This window comes from Rhinopithecus roxellana, chromosome 1 (genome assembly GCF_007565055.1).
Source record: "Rhinopithecus roxellana isolate Shanxi Qingling chromosome 1, ASM756505v1, whole genome shotgun sequence".
Classification (NCBI taxonomy): Eukaryota; Metazoa; Chordata; class Mammalia; order Primates; family Cercopithecidae; genus Rhinopithecus; species Rhinopithecus roxellana.
Window position 1 is genome coordinate 16507966 of NC_044549.1, and position 17972 is coordinate 16525937.

A 17972-nucleotide genomic window follows, 5' to 3' on the forward strand; every position below is an offset into this window, starting at 1 on the left:
ACCTAGTAGGGCAGGCCAACATTCAAATTCAGGAAATACAGAGAACGCCACAAAGATACTCCTCCAGAAGAGCAACTCCAAGACACATAATTGCCAGATTCACCAAAGTTGAAATGAAGGAAAAAATCTTAAGGGCAGCCAGAGAGAAAGGTCGGGTCACCCACAAAGGGAAGCCCATCAGACTAACAGCAGATCTCTCGGCAGAAACTCTACAAGCCAGAAGAGAGTGGGGGCCAATATTCAACGTTCTTAAAGAAAAGAATTTTAAACCCAGAATTTCATATCCAGCCAAACTAAGTTTCATAAGTGAAGGAGAAATAAAATCCTTTACAGATAAGCAAATGCTTAGAGATTTTGTCACCACCAGGCCTGCCTTACAAGAGACCCTGAAGGAAGCCCTAAACATGGAAAGGAACAACCGGTACCAGCCATCGCAAAAACTTGGCAAAATGTAAAGACCATCGAGGCTAGGAAGAAACTGCATCAACTAACGAGCAAAATAACCAGTTAATATCATAATGGCAGGATCAAGTTCACACATAACAATATTAACCTTAAATGTTAATGGACTAAATGCTCCAATTAAAAGACACAGACTGGCAAACTGGATAAAGAGTCAAGACCCATCAGTCTGCTGTATTCAGGAGACCCATCTCACATGCAGAGACATACATAGGCTCAAAATAAAGGGATGGAGGAAGATCTACCAAGCAAATGGAGAACAAAAAAAAGCAGGGGTTGCAATCCTAGTCTCTGATAAAACAGACTTTAAACCATCAAAGATCAAAAGAGACAAAGAAGGCCATTACATAATGGTAAAGGGATCAATTCAACAGGAAGAGCTAACTCTCCTAAATATATATGCACCCAATACAGGAGCACCCAGATTCATAAAGCAAGTCCTTAGAGACTTACAAAGAGACTTAGACTCCCATACAATAATAATGGGGGACTTCAACACTCCACTGTCAACATTAGACAGATCAACGAGACAGAAAGTTAACAAGGATATCCAGGAATTGAACTCATCTCTGCACCAAGCGGACCTAATAGACATCTATAGAACTCTCCACCCCAAATCAACAGAATATACATTCTTCTCAGCACCACATCGCACTTATTCCAAAATTGACCACATAATTGGAAGTAAAGTACTCCTCAGCAAATGTAAAAGAACAGAAATTATAACAAACTGTCTCTCAGACCACAGTGCAATCAAACTAGAACTCAGGACTAAGAAACTCAATCAAAACCGCTCAACTACATGGAAACTGAACAACCTGCTCCTGAATGACTACTGGGTACATAACGAAATGAAAGCGGAAATAAAGATGTTCTTTGAAACCAATGAGAACAAAGATACAACATACCAGAATCTCTGGGACACATTTAAAGCAGTGTGTAGAGGGAAATTTATAGCACTAAATGCCCACAAGAGAAAGCAGGAAAGATCTAAAATTGACACTCTAACATCACAATTAAAAGAACTAGAGAGGCAAGAGCAATCACATTCAAAAGCTAGCAGAAGGCAAGAAATAACTAAGATCAGAGCAGAACTGAAGGAGATAGAGACACAAAAAACCCTCCAAAAAATCAATGAATCCAGGAGTTGGTTTTTTTGAAAAGATCAACAAAATTGACAGACCGCTAGCAAGACTAATAAAGAAAAAAAGAGAGAGGAATCAAATAGATGCAATAAAAAATGATAAAGGGGATATCACCACTGACCCCACAGAAATACAAACTACCATCAGAGAATACTATAAACGCCTCTACGCAAATCAACTAGAAAATCTAGAAGAAATGGATAATTTCCTGGACACTTACACTCTCCCAAGGCTAAACCAGGAAGAAGTTGAATCCCTGAATAGACCAATAGCAGGCTCTGAAATTGAGGCAACAATTAATAGCCTACCCACCAAAAAAAGTCCAGGACCAGATGGATTCACAGCTGAATTCTACCAGAGGTACAAGGAGGAGCTGGTACCATTCCTTCTGAAACTATTCCAATCAATAGAAAAAGAGGGAATCCTCCCTAACTCATTTTATGAGGCCAACATCATCCTGATACCAAAGCCTGGCAGAGACACAACAAAAAAAGAGAATTTTAGACCAATATCCCTGATGAACATTGATGCAAAAATCCTCAATAAAATACTGGCAAACCGGATTCAGCAGCACATCAAAAAGCTTATCCACCATGATCAAGTGGGCTTCATCCCTGGGATGCAAGGCTGGTTCAACATTCGCAAATCAATAAACGTAATCCAGCATATAAACAGAACCAAAGACAAGAACCACATGATTGTCTCAATAGATGCAGAAAAGGCTTTTGACAAAATTCAACAGCCCTTCATGCTAAAAACGCTCAATAAATTCGGTATTGATGGAACGTACCTCAAAATAATAAGAGCTATTTATGACAAACCCACAGCTAATATCATACTGAATGGGCAAAAACTGGAAAAATTCCCTTTGAAAACTGGCACAAGACAGGGATGCCCTCTCTCACCACTCCTATTCAACATAGTGTTGGAAGTTCTGGCTAGGGCAATCAGGCAAGAGAAAGAAATCAAGGGTATCCAGTTAGGAAAAGAAGAAGTCAAATTGTCCCTGTTTGCAGATGACATGATTGTATATTTAGAAAACCCCATCGTCTCAGCCCAAAATCTCCTTAAGCTGATAAGCAACTTCAGCAAAGTCTCAGGATACAAAATTAATGTGCAAAAATCACAAGCATTCTTATACACCAGCAACAGACAAGCAGAGAGCCAAATCAGGAATGAACTTCCATTCACAATTGCTTCAAAGAGAATAAAATACCTAGGAATCCAGCTTACAAGGGATGTAAAGGACCTCTTCAAGGAGAACTACAAACCACTGCTCAGTGAAATCAAAGAGGACACAAACAAATGGAAGAACATACCATGCTCATGGATAGGAAGAATCAATATCGTGAAAATGGCCATACTCCCCAAGGTTATTTATAGATTCAATGCCATCCCCATCAAGCTACCAATGACTTTCTTCACGGAATTGGAAAAAACTGCTTTAAAGTTCATATGGAACCAAAAAAGAGCCCGCATTGCCAAGACAATCCTAAGTCAAAAGGACAAAGCTGGAGGCGTCACGCTACCTGACTTCAAACTATACTACAAGGCTACAGTAACCAAAACAGCATGGTACTGGTACCAAAACAGAGATATAGACCAATGGAACAGAACAGAGTCCTCAGAAATAATACCACACATCTACAGCCATCTGATCTTTGACAAACCTGAGAGAAACAAGAAATGGGGAAAGGATTCCCTATTTAATAAATGGTGCTGGGAAAATTGGCTAGCCATAAGTAGAAAGCTGAAACTGGATCCTTTCCTTACCCCTTATACGAAGATTAATTCAAGATGGATTAGAGACTTAAATGTTAGACCTAATACCATAAAAACCCTAGAAGAAAATCTAGGTAGTACCATTCAGGACATAGGCATGGGCAAGGACTTCATGTCTAAAACACCAAAAGCAACGGCAGCAAAAGCCATAATTGACAAATGGGATCTAATTAAACTAAAGAGCTTTTGCACAGCAAAAGAAACTACCATCAGAGTGAACAGGCAACCTACAGAATGGGAGAAAATTTTTGCAACCTACTCATCTGACAAAGGGCTAATATCCAGAATCTACAAAGAACTCAAACAAATATACGAGAAAAAAACAAACAACCCCATCAAAAAGTGGGGAAAGGATATGAACAGACATTTCTCAAAAGAAGATATTCATACAGCCAACAGACACATGAAAAAATGCTCATCATCACTGGCCATCAGAGAAATGCAAATCAAAACCACAATGAGATACCATCTCACACCAGTTAGAATGGCAATCATTAAGAAGTCAGGAAACAACAGGTGTTGGAGAGGATGTGGAGAAATAGGAACACTTTTACACTGTTGGTGGGATTGTAAACTAGTTCAACCACTATGGAAAACAGTATGGCAATTCCTCAAGGATCTAGAACTAGATGTACCATATGACCCAGCCATCCCACTACTGGGTATATACCCAAAGGATTATAAATTAGTCTACTACAAAGACACATGTACATGTATGTTTATTGCGGCACTATTCACAATAGCAAAGACTTGGAATCAACCCAAATGTCCATCTGTGACAGACTGGATTAAGAAAATGTGGCACATATACACCATGGAATACTATGCAGCCATAAAAAAGGATGAGTTTGCGTCCTTTGTAGGGACATGGATGCAGCTGGAAACCATCATTCTTAGCAAACTATCACAAGAAGAGAAAACCAAACACCGCATGTTCTCACTCATAGGTGGGAACTGAACAATGAGATCACTTGGACTCGGGAAGGGGAACATCACACACTGGGGTCTATCATGGGGGGGGGGAGGGGGGAGGAGGGAGGGATTGCATTGGGGAGTTATACATGATATAAATGATGAATTGATGGGTGCTGACGAGTTGATGGGTGCAGCACACCAACATGGCATAAGTATACATATGTAACAAACCTGCACGTTATGCACATGTACCCTAGAACTTAAAGTATAATAAAAAAAAAAAAAAAAAAAAAAAAAAAAAAGAAAGTATACTCGATAAAATTTTGACTATTTTTAACTTCTTGAGACTTGTTTTATAGCCTACAATACGGTTATTACTAGAGAATGTTTCACGTGCTGATAAGAAAAAAAATGTGTATTCTGGAGCAGTTGGATATAATGTTCTGTAATACCTGTCAGATCTATTTTGTCTGGAGTGCAATTTAATTTCAATGTTTCTTTGTTGGTCTTCTCTCTGGACAATCTGTCATTTGTCAAAAGTGGTGTGTTGAATTATCCTACTACTATTATATTAAAGTCTATTTCTCCCTTTAAAGCTATTAATATTTGCTTTATATACTTGGGTGCTCTGGTGTTGGGTGCATATCTATTTACAATTGTTGCATCCTCTTGCTGAATTGACCCTTTCATCATTATATAATAACCTGCTTTGTCTCTTTTTACAGTTTTTGACTTAAAATGTATTTTATTTGATGTATGTATAGCTACTCCTGATCATTTTGCATGGGCTATCATTTTCGCTTCAGTTAATGTGTGTCTTTATGGGTAAAGGAAGTTTCCTATAGATAGCATATATATATGATATCTACTTATATACTCAGATAAAAATATATATATATGGATCTTATATGTTTAATACAAGCAGCATATATATATTTAATATTAGCAGCATATATATGGTGCTATATATGACCTGTATGTATATACACATGTCTTGTATGTTTAATCTATTCAGTCACTCTATGAATTTTACTTGGAGAACTTAATCCATTTACATTCAATATTTTATTGATAGGTTAGGCTTTACTACTGCCATTTCGTTACTTGTTTCCAAGCTGCTGTGCAACTTTTTTTTACTGTCTTCTGTTGTACTTAAGTAACTTCTTTGGTAAATATATTTTAGCTTATTGTTTTAATTTTTAGTGTATCCCAGGATGGAAGGATGGCTCATCACATGCAAATATGAAAATGTGATGAGTCACATGAACTCTGAAAAAGGATTTGATAAAATTCAACATTCCTTCGTGACAAAAACCCTCCACAATGGATATAGAAAAGAAATACTTCAACACAATGAAGGTCATATATAACAACATCAGCTAACATCATGTTGAACAGGAAGAATATTGAAAGCCTTTCTACCAAGATCTGGAACAAAACAAGGAGGTTCACTTTCATTAGTTTTATTTAATATCGTATCAGAAGTCCCAGCCAGAGCAATTAGGCAACAGAAAGAAATAAATAATATCCAAATAGGGAAAGTAGTAGTCAAATTACCCTTGATTGCAGATGACATGATCTTATATTTAGAAAAACCTAGACTTTACCAAAAAACACTTAAATGAATAAACAAATTTAATGAAGTTGCAGGATACAAAATAAACATACAAAAATCAGGAGCATTTCTATATGCTAGCAGTGATCAATCTGAAAAATAAAAATAAGAAAGCAATACCACTTACAATAGCCAAAAAAACCCCAAATACTTAGTAATACATTTCACCAAAGAAGTGATAAATCTCTACAAGGAAATGCATAAAACACTGGTGAAGAAATTGAAGAGAACACACACTCAAGAGAAAGATATCCCATGCCCATGAATTGGAAGAACTATTATTGTTAAAGTATCTATATTACTCAAAGCAATTTACAGAATTGATGCAATCTCTAACAAAATACGAATGACATTCTTCACAGAAATAGAAAAACATTTTTTAAATTTATATGGAACCACAAAAGACTTTAAATACTTGAAACATTTCTCAGCAAGAGGAACACCTGGCTTCAAAATGAGTAACCAAACTATAGTAAGCAGTATGAGTAACCAAAGCTATAGTAACCAAATCTGCATGAATGAGAGAAAATATTTGCAAACTATCCATCTGGAAAGGAATCAATAGCTAGAATATATAAGAAACTTAACAGAAAATCATAATAATAATCTGATTAAAAAATTGGTAAAACCCTGAATAGATAGATATTTCTCAAAGAAAACCTTACAAATGGCCAACATGTTTATGAAATAATGCCCAACATCACATCACTAATCATCAGGCAAGTGCAAATCAAAACCACAAAATCAAATCAAATCAAAATCTCACCTGAGTTAGAAAGGCAATTCTCAAAAAAAAAAAAAAAAAATAACTAATGCTGGTGATAATGTGGAGAAAGGGGAATGCTCTTAACACTGTTGGTAGAAATTTAAAGTCGTACATCCAATATGGAAAACCCTGTGGATGTCACTCAAAAAATTAATACGGAACTGCCATATGATCAAGCAACCCCACTGCTGGGTATATATTCAAAAAAAAAAAAAAGGGGGGGGGAATCAGAATCTCAGAATGACATTTGCATTCCCATATTTATTGCAGCGCTATTCATGATAGCCATGATATGGAATCAACCTAAGTGTTCATTAATGGATTAATGGGTTTAAAAAAGATGGCATACACATACAATGGCATATTATTCAGACATAAAATGAAGTTAAATTGTGTCATTTGCAGCAACATAGATGGAGCTGGAGGCCATTATGTTAAATGAAATAAGCTAAAAACAGAAAGATAAATATAACAGGTTCTCACTGGTGTGTGGGAGCTAAAAAAATGGATCTCATGCAAGTAGAGAGTAGAATAGTGGTAACCAGAGGCTCAGAAAGGAAGAGGACAGAGAAAAATAAACAGAAAACAGTTAATTGATACAAAATTTAGTTAGATAGAAGGAATAAGTTCTTGTTCTCAATAGTACAGTGTGGAAATTATAGTTAAGTATAATTTATGACATGTTTCAAAACATCTGGAAGAATTCTGATATTCCCAACACAAGGAATAGATAAATGTTTGAGGTAATAGATATTCTAATTACTCCAATTTCATCGTTACGCATTATATACATGTTTCAAAATACACATGTAACCACATAACATATACAACTTTGATATATAAATTTAAAAATCCAAAAGGTAAAGTTTTGGATGTGAACTTCATTATATAACAGGGATTCTCCTCTCTCTAACTGCACATTGGAAGTATCTAGGAGCTGTTTAAAAATATTGATTGCCCTGGTCTCGCCTTAGAACAATTGATTCGGAAACTCTGGTGGTAGAGTCCAGAATGGGTACCTATAGTATTCACAGTTGACTCTGCGAAAACTGAAATTTGAGAACAACTGGAAACCTCATGAATTAGATTTACATGTAGTAGGGTTTAGAGTTTTCTTTTAAATTAATTCTGTCATGTTGTCATTTTGTATGTTGCAGTTTGTAAAACAAATCTCAAAATAGTGTCTCATTTACTTTTTTTGCCCTACACATTTGATGAATCTTCAAAATCTGTGAAGGACACATAAAATCATTCTAACAAAGCATATTTTAATACCATAATATAGATTTATACTTTCACAGTTTTATTGAATATAAATACTTAGAAGTGACTGCAGCAAAGTTAATTTCAGACAAATACCTATTTTCGATAATAACCACAATTTTTGAAAGTAAAAAGCAAAAGCAAATTAATAGTATGCTCTTTCTATATTTTAATAAAGTCTATCTGGTGGTTTGCATCATCATCAAAATAGAAACACTTTATTTACATTCAAAAACACATTTTAAACTATTTAAAATGCTACCAATTCCATTACAGATATATTTGAAATTTATATAATGCTAATATAACCTAATATAGCTAACATTCTTGGTTAACATAATAGTGTAAAAAAAGATATTTGTTTTAAGCAGCAGTATAATATAGTAGTTTGATTCAAGATCTCTGGACTTAACCTGTTGAAGTGTCACATGCAATAATTTATTAGCTGTGATAATTTAGGCAAGTCACTTATCCAACACATGGAGGTATGAATACTCATAGGTAGTTTTAAATGTTCAATAAGATTTATAGGTAAAGCTTTTAAAACATTACCTTGCCCATTATAAGTATTGAAACCAATTTTTGCTCTTCCTAATTTAAAACTGAGACATATTATTATGAGAAACATCAATAGAGTTTCTATGATCACCATTTCCCTCTCATTATACAGTATATAAGTCTGAAAACCAAAGGAACGGAGTGGGAATGCCCCTACTTACCATTATTCCTAATGAACAACTTGGGGAATATATTCTTGTTTCCACAACTTTAGGCTGTTTGGGTCTAGAAGTCCTATTGACAGAGGAGTAATTCATGCACCAGGGAAAATAGAAAGAGTTCCATTAAACTTTCAGTCATGGCTATGGGCCTTTCTCCTTGGGCTCTTTGTGCCAAGAGATGAGCAAGAAGTAAAATAAATTCTCTCCTGGCTGGGTGAAGAACTCTATTCTTCAGAAAGAGGTGAAGTTATTCTTATCGAATGACAAAGGAAATAATACATTCGGCTTGAAGATCACCTACTAAAACCATTCTTGCTGTTCCCCTCCTTAAATGTAACAAGTACAGCAGCCTGAAACTATAAAGAGCTTGGTTACCAATGGCCACCAGCCACCAGATAAGTATATCACTCCAAGAATCTGGATATCCCACCAGTTAAGTCGCCTAGATCAGGAGAGATGCTATTCAAAGGTGATGTGAACCTAGAATGAGTGGTATAGAAGGTAGGCCAGCTGCTGTGACAGGGACTATATATATATATATATATATATATATATATTTAACTTTTATAAGTTTCTGCAGGAAATGAAAACTACCAAAGTCCTGCAGGACTAGGGTGAATTCACTTTACACATGGGGTAAACTTACTTTATGAAGCAAGTGGGCAGATGCAATAGGAATAGTGGGCTGCCTTGTAGCCATCCTTAGAAAAAGGAAGTGTGCTTGGTCCTACCAGAGATAAGGAAATACAACTGTGTACTGGGGAGGAAAAAATCTTTCCCGAAATAAACGCGAGTGATGTTTTTAAATAGTTGCTAGACAAGCAAAAACAGTATGTCCACTGTATTGAAGGACAGGAATATTGCTGACAAAACTAAGAGAAATGCCTTATATGGTAACTCTCATGATTTATTGAATGTCCTGAATTAAAGTTGGAAAACAGTAGATAAATCTTGTTCCAGACTGGAATATTTATTATAAATAAAGAGCTATGACTGTACTAGTAACTAAACTATTCATAGGAACTCTCTCAAGAGACACCTAAAAAATTCACGACTCTGTAACAAATTCATTCTAAATATGACTGTGGTATTTGCCATTTACTTGGGGAAACAGTTTAGCACATAAGTATATCCACACACACACACACACACACACACACACACACACACACACACAAAGATTATTTTTTCAGCAGAAAACTTAGAGTAGCAATGATTACCGGCAAGTTTTTAACTAGAAAATTTTATGTCAACTGTCAACATATGCTTTATACATTTATGTGAAAGTATGTGTAACATTACAACTATTCTACCTGTAACTCATAAACCTCTGGCAATACACACATCATTCCTAACTTTTTAAAAAACTTATTTGTGAAATCTTCCTTGTCTAGCGAAGTGTCCCAAGCCTTATATTTTCAGACATTTAAAAATACATTACATAGAATGGATTAAATGTTCATTGGCAATCATAGCATTTTGATGATTATTTATATTCTATAAATATTTTTATACAATATCCATCATAAAGAAATGTATTTAAATGAATATAATTAGTATAATGTTTCAGATTCATTAAGCCTAATTTATTCAGTTGCTGCTTGTGATAGATCATCATTTTAAAAATTAGCACAAGCACTTTAACTTGCAAAATAAATTTCCCAATTGATTGTACTAAACTTTGGGAAACACTGATGCATATTACTTAAATTAATTTTACTTGATTTGATTTATTTGTTCTTGTATAGATTAAACTACCATATGTGTTTTGAAAGTAAACTTCTATGAAATACAATTTACTACACTAGTTGTTCTTCTGAAACTGGAAACAGATATCAGCATAAAACAAGTGTTTTGAATGGTTAAACCTATACTTGATAATTTACTTCCAAGATCATATATATTTCTATTCCCAAAGACTGATTCCTTCCCTATGGGTAATTCGTTAGAGCAATGCTATCATGTGTGGATAAAAATGACAACAGTTTTCAACAGCTAAGAAGAGATTTATATACAAAGGCCAACAGAATCTTCAAAGACCTAATTCAGATCAAGGACCTCATAGTCTCAGAGTTTTGTGACGTGTTCTCGGCAGTAACGCCATATCCACAATAGGTTTACCTGTTGCTCCTTCCTTGAAGACACATTAAGTAATTTAGAATTACCAGTTAATATTAGTGTGAAAAACAGAATGAATGTCCGGTGTTGGATTTTTTTACACCTTTTTTTGCCTTTGGTCACAGGGTGTATAGTCAAAATATCGTGTTCACGAAGTGGTTGGATTTGTATTCCCTCCACTTTGGTATGGCTATTTTAGTCATTTGAAATTAGGTAGGCTGATTTATTTCTTTTTTATTTCATTTTCTTGTATTCTTGATTTTATTTTATTTTTTTGAGCATAAAAAAACTATGTTCTAAAAATCAAAACTAAACAAAAGTTATTCTCAGAAATGTCGTTTTCCCATACACTGTAGATTGTCTCAACTACCCAGTTTTTCCATCTATTCCATTCTGTGCCTGTTAATAACTAATCTTGTTTTTGTCTCATGTAGTCATCCTTTCTTCATTTTTACACAAATAATCAAACATATGAATATTTTATTGTATTTTTAATAAAAAGCTAATATACTATAAGTACATTTTTGTGCTTTGTTTCTATTTACATAGCAATAGATTCTAGAAATTATCCCCTACCAGTTCAAACAGCTCTTTTTATGGCTGAATAGGTCTACAATATGTAGATATACTAGTTTGTTAAACCACTGTCCTATGTATGGCTGCTTAGGTTATTTGCAATACAGTACTTTGTGATTACCAATAATGCTGTAATGAATAATCTTAAAAATATCTATTTTCATGTTGTTGGCGGTAGGGTAAATTTTAAAAACGGAATGCTAGTCAAAGTGTAACTATATGTATAGTTTTGTTATAGAGTCACAAATTTCTCTCCAAGAAATTTACATTGTGCAAATTTGCATCCCTACCAATAATATATGAGTGTATCGGTTTCCTCAAGACTCGCCGAGAGAATATGTTGTCAATCTAAATTTTAACCAAGCTAATAGTTAAGAAATGTAATTTCGGTATAGTGCTTATTTTTATTTCTCTATGAAGTAGTCTGTGCAGCTTGTCATGTGTTAAAGAACCATTTTTACATCTTTATTTATATTGTCGGATCTTGCCTCTTCCCCATATTTCCAATTTGGTGTTAGTCTTTTTTCCTGAAAAATTTTAGAGTTCTTTATATATAAGAGTTATTTGTCCTTCATTTGTGGTTGTAAATATTTTTATTATCTTTTTTTTATTTTGTTGTTTTGCCATGTGATGGCTTTTATAATTATGTTTATGTACTCATTTATCAATCTTTTCTTTAATCATCTCTTAATTTTTAAGTACTTTTTCTTTTTCTTTTTTTTTGAGACGGAGTCTTGCTGTCACCAGGTTGGAGTGCAGTGGCGCGATCTTAGCTTACAGAAACCTCCCTCTCACAGGTTGAAGCTCTTCTCCCGTCTCAGCCTCCCAAGTAGTTGGAACTACAGGCTCCCGCCACCACGCCCAGCTGATTTTTTTTGTAGTTTTAATAGAGGCGGGGTTTCACCATGTTAGCCAGGATGGTCTCGATTTCCTGACCTCGCGATCTGCCCACCTTGGCCTCCCAAATTGTTGGGATTACAGGCATGAGGCACCGCTCCTGACCAATTTTTCTGTATTCAGGTTATAAATGAATCCATTCCATTCCTGTTTTTTTTTTGTTTGTTTGTTTTTTGTTTTGTTTTGTTTTGTTTTTAGGAAACTGTATGGCTTACTTATTCATTCGTTCATTCACTCATTTAATATCACTGATTGTTTTTAATATTCTTGAGTATTTGGAGTTTATTCTTGTGCATAATGTGAGGTATAGATATAATTGTCTATTTTCCAAATGGCTGACCAATATGTCACATCATTTGAGCAGACAACTTCATTATATCATAAATGTTTATATTTACAATATAAATATATTGTTTCTAGAACTCTCATTTATTTTATCAGTGTCTAGTATATTCATGCCTCATAGAATATAATGGCTTTATCATTAGAGTAAGAACTTTAGTATAAACTTGGCATTGTTTGCTGGTATTTTTATCATTATTTTGTTAAATGTATACATTAAAATATGCGGAACTGACATTTTTATGATCTTGATTTTTCTTAAACACATGCTATGTTTTTATTTGCTCAGATCTCCTTGTGGATCTCTCTGTAGTGTTTAAGTGTTTCTACATATACGGTTTTTTTCTATTAGTTTTTTTAAAGAAATGTATTTATTGTTGCTATTGTAAATAGGTTTTTTAAATCATATCTCCTAGTTATTGACTATATATAAAAATGACATTAATTTTGGGGTATTAATTTTATACTTTGCTACTTTTTAAATTATTTTATCATTTCAGTATTAGGTTTGAATATTGTTTTTATGATGTAACAGGTATATGATTATATCTCATGCAGAGGCAGTTTATTATTTTCCAATTTCAATTATTCTGACTGATTTTTTTCTAATTCTGTTTGCTAATACCTATAGAAACTATTGATTCTTTTAAGCAATAGTGGACATTTTTACATTGTTCTTAAACTTAGTGAAAGTGCATTTAATATTTAGTTGCTAAATAAGATGATGGTTTTACATTTAGAATATATATCCTATATCAGTACACACACACACACACACAAACACAAACACACACGATCTTATTTTCTTGAAGTATTTTCCCCCAAAATTGCATTTAAATCCTGTCAAGTGTGTTTATATCTATGAATCCAGTAAATAATATTAGCAATATCCTAATATTAGCACATTTTCCATTTCTGCAATAAATTCCACTTGGTTATGGTATGCTATTTTTATAATATGGTATTAGATATATTAGTTTACATTTAATTTACTAATTTGCATTGGTATTTTAAGTGACATTCTTTTCTTTCTCTGATACTGTCTTTAATAGGTGTTTGTAGCAAGGTTATACTTCATAAAAATCATAGGACGTTTTCCTTTCTTTTTAATACTTGAAACATTTTTTGATCTGTTTGGTTTCGTAGTTGTTTTTTGGAAGAAGTAGTTCCTTTAGTCTCTTTTTCCCTTTAACTGTTGTTGTTTGCTATAGAAATGGGTCACTTTAAGTTTATTATCTCCAATGAGTTTTCAGTAATACTTCTATTCCATTGTTTTGGTTGTCTTCTGCAGAGACTCATGTCCCATGTCCTAGATCTTTTTCACCTGTATTTCTTTTCAAGTAAGATCTCTGACCATTTTTTTATTTTATTGTCTACATCATTCTCTTTGTTGTTTTACTGCTTTCCTTTAATTGCTCTTATTATGTTTAAATACAGATCTACTTATACTTTAAAAATGTATAATTCATTTATTATTTTGATATTACTATTTTTGTCCATTTCCTTTTTGAGTTCAATCAGATCTATTTTTTCTTATTTTTCCACTATTTATATTACTAATATTTTTATTGATTGTTCAAATTCATTTTTAAGTAATTCCAAAAGCCTTGATGGAGTATATACAAATCACTACATAGTTTTAATCTGTAAACTGAATTGTTTCCTTTCCCATTGTCTGTTTAATTCTTATTGCAGTTTTGTATAGATGAAAATTATTTGTTCTTTTGCATGCATTTCTGTGGCAAGGGTTTATAATCTGGGGTAGTTTACAAGACACCATTTTTACAAGTGCATTCCAGTATAACAAAATATGATTTCTCTTTAAGTGACTTTTTAAGGCAAGACAAGTGGGGTGGGGTTCTGTGCCTTTTATGTTTTCCGTTTTATTAAACTTTCTTTTATTCCCGCAAATAAATTGTCTCCATGGCTTTCTCTCCTCTTCTGCCTGAAACTTGCTTTTTAAAAAACTGTTCTCTCAATTTTCACACACACTGTAAATTTTTTTCCTCTGTTTTTTCCCTCTTCTGGTCTAAAAATAATCTTTTTCACCATTTTCCATGTAGATGAGACTTTCTCTTTCTGTTAGTGAACATAGGTCAATCTTAATACTGCATCTTACTCTCCTATTATCCTCTGTATGTAGGTTTTCCTTGACTCCTCTTGCTCTTTGAGATTCAAAGGTTTCCACAGAAGAATTTGAACGATAACTTGAGTTGGTGTTTATTATTCTACGTGTGGGTGATTCAAAGGTAGCCATCCTGTTTCTTTCAGTTACGCCAAAGCATGAATTTTATTTAGTTTCATATGTTACTTTTGTTGCTATATTTTTTAGAATTCCGTAAGAGATTTAGATTTATTCTCTCAGCATTAACTTAGCTACCCACAATTTCTAAGCCAGTAAGAATATTTTAGAAGGTGATTCTGCAGTTCTCTGATATTCAGTTCCAGATTCCCATTCTCTGTAAAATAGGTATGTTGAATTTATTTTACTATATTTCTTTGGCCTAAAGGCTATGTTCTCCATTGCGGCTCTTTGATTTCCTCCTGTTATATAAATAATTAGTGTACAAGCCAGTAGGCTAGCTTCATTTTTACTCCTAAAAATGTAAGAGAGGAGTTAGGAAGGCATGTGTTCTCTTTTTACCATGGCTCTTTAGCTATGTCTTAAGCAGTAGATGTCCCTCACCATTAAAAAAGAACAACACACACACACACATACACACACACACAAAACAGAAAACAACAACAAAAAACTCTCATTCGTTTCTGCCTGCATATACTAGTATCTTCCTTTCAACATTCAGATTTCTAAATTGCCAAAGCAATAAAACTCAGCATCTGTGTACACAGATTACACATAGAGCGCAGGCATGGATGATAAAGATAAAAGGGTAATAGGAATCAAAGTTTATTAAAATGTGATTTTATGCCTGATTTGGTAAGAATTGGCCTGATTTCATTTGCACTTCACATCACCAGCTACCAATTTAGTATAATTTGGAACCATAAATTATCGATGACAACATATAATTAAATTTTTTTTTACCAAGTTTAAGGAACTTTGAAGTTCTGTTGCCCTTATAGAGAGGAAGAAAATGATATGCAGTAAGGTTATTATATATATTATATATATATGTAAAAGAAAATCTTTATCTAGTGCACTATGATGACTTTAAGAATAATTGCATTCAAAACAAAAATGTTAAGAAGTAAAGTTACATTTTGTGTCTTCTAGTCAATAATTTGTTAAGATCCACCAGTATTTTCCTTTTTCTTTCTCCCTCTCCTTCTTATCCTTTCCTTTCAGCTTCTTATTTAGTAGGGTCCTACTACTCTGCCATGAACTAATGCTATGTTCTGTCTAACAAGGTCACAGGCAAATATTAGCAGCCTAAGAAGAATGTGAAGCAAAGGAATCTTTGTATCTGGAAGATTTAGATAAATTCCAAATGAATACTTTTCTTCTTTTTGAATTGTGAAAATGTTATATTTAACTAGGATGACAAAAAGAGACATATAGTCTATGACAGATCTGCAGCAAAACGATAAAGGAAATGATACAATGAATTAATATGTGGAATACTTTAAAATAAAACTAAAAATAAATTGGCAAAAATGCATAAAATGAATGAAAAAGAATAATCTAATTTTGGATAGTTAAATATATTACAATCTTCTTAAAGTTAAATACTGTTATTCAATTATGTCTTACATCAAAGAAAGCTAGCAATGAGTTTTGTCCACTCAATGAATTATAGATTTCATTTAGTTAACACAGAGTGGGTAAAATTACCAATAAAGACAACGAAATGTAGAAGAATGAAAATTTTGTGATTTAAGATCACCCTCTTAATTTTATAAGAGAAATGCCCAAGATAAGCTATGTTCCTTAAAGGGAAAAATAAAACCATAATTGCCTTAGGAGAAAAACGCTTAGAGACACTGATTCAAATATAGATTTACAAGATCATAAAATGCCAGAACAAAAGGAAGCTTGAAAATCATTTAATTTAACTTCTAATTTTACATGTGAATAAACAAATAAATCCAAGAAAAGTTTGGATAGGGGAGAAGCATGAAGTCTAATTTTCTAAAACAAAGGCTACTGGGTCAGCTGAAAGAAGCAGAAAGCGGTTGTTTATGGTGAAAGCAAATGTTAACACCCCAGATATCTTTCAGTTGCTTAGGAACATTCAGGATTCTGGGCAAGTTCAGCATACAAAAGAGAGATTAGTAAAAGTGATTTTTACTACTTACAGTACTATGAATGCCAAGAACCAGATATAGAAGCAAGTCCTTGATGAGAAGAGACAAACAAACAATAATACAAGAATTGGATGGCTGATACTGTCTTGAATTTGAAGCAAATGACTTGTGTTATCAGACACAGCAAGATAAGGTCAATTTCTCTGGGAGGTGGCACTCAAAAAATAGAGCTAAACTATCAGTCAATTTTCTATTAATTGATACTTTTAAGTGACAATAAAACAGTATGGTTTTAGATCGTGCCACTGCACTCTAGGCTGGGCGACAGAGCAAGACTCTATCTCAAAAAAAAAAAAAACAGTTTGATTTTAAAGACCCCTTGTCCTGTCTGAGGTTTTGAGAGGCATATTTCTAATAAGGTATACAAGCTCTAAGTTTGGAGTCCTTTGGGACTTGCCAAAGGTCCAACAAATTAGCAACTAGAAGATTTAGAAATAGAAACCAGATTTCCTAATTAATTCCTGGGCTACTGCATTTCACGAGTAGTTTTTAAAATGTTGAATGCTCTAGTAATGTATGAATCAAGGAAATATTTTTTCTATTTCTTTCAGATTTTTATCTTTGGTTGGAAACTAAAAAATATTTCCATCTGATCAAATAAAAATATCGAGAAAAACCTACAAAAGTTACCAGAAGTACGGTACAAATACTAAAAGTGTCCACCTCAAATAATAAAATCAACATAGCCTTTTCCTTCGTCTTCAGTACCTTTATATTTTAGATGGATTAACATTTTTAAATGTTATAAAATGAAATCATACGATAAATAGAAGCAATATAGGATGCATTTAGTTATCTTAGACTAGCGGAATGTTTTCTAAGCCTGATCGCAAAACAGAAACACAACACAAGTGATTGTGTAATTTACCTGCATAAAATTTCTGTAAGACTGAAATACCATAAACAAAGTCAAAAGGAAGAAAAGAAACAATGTGTGTAACATTTAATAGAGAATAACTAGAATATTTTGTTTGTTGTTTTCACCATTGAAATCATTCTTATGAATCAAAATAATAGAAAATGACCAAGTAATAAGAACAAGCAGTTCATTTTTTTTAAAAAGAGGGTAAAAATAGCTAATAAACATTGGAAAAGAAAGCCAAACC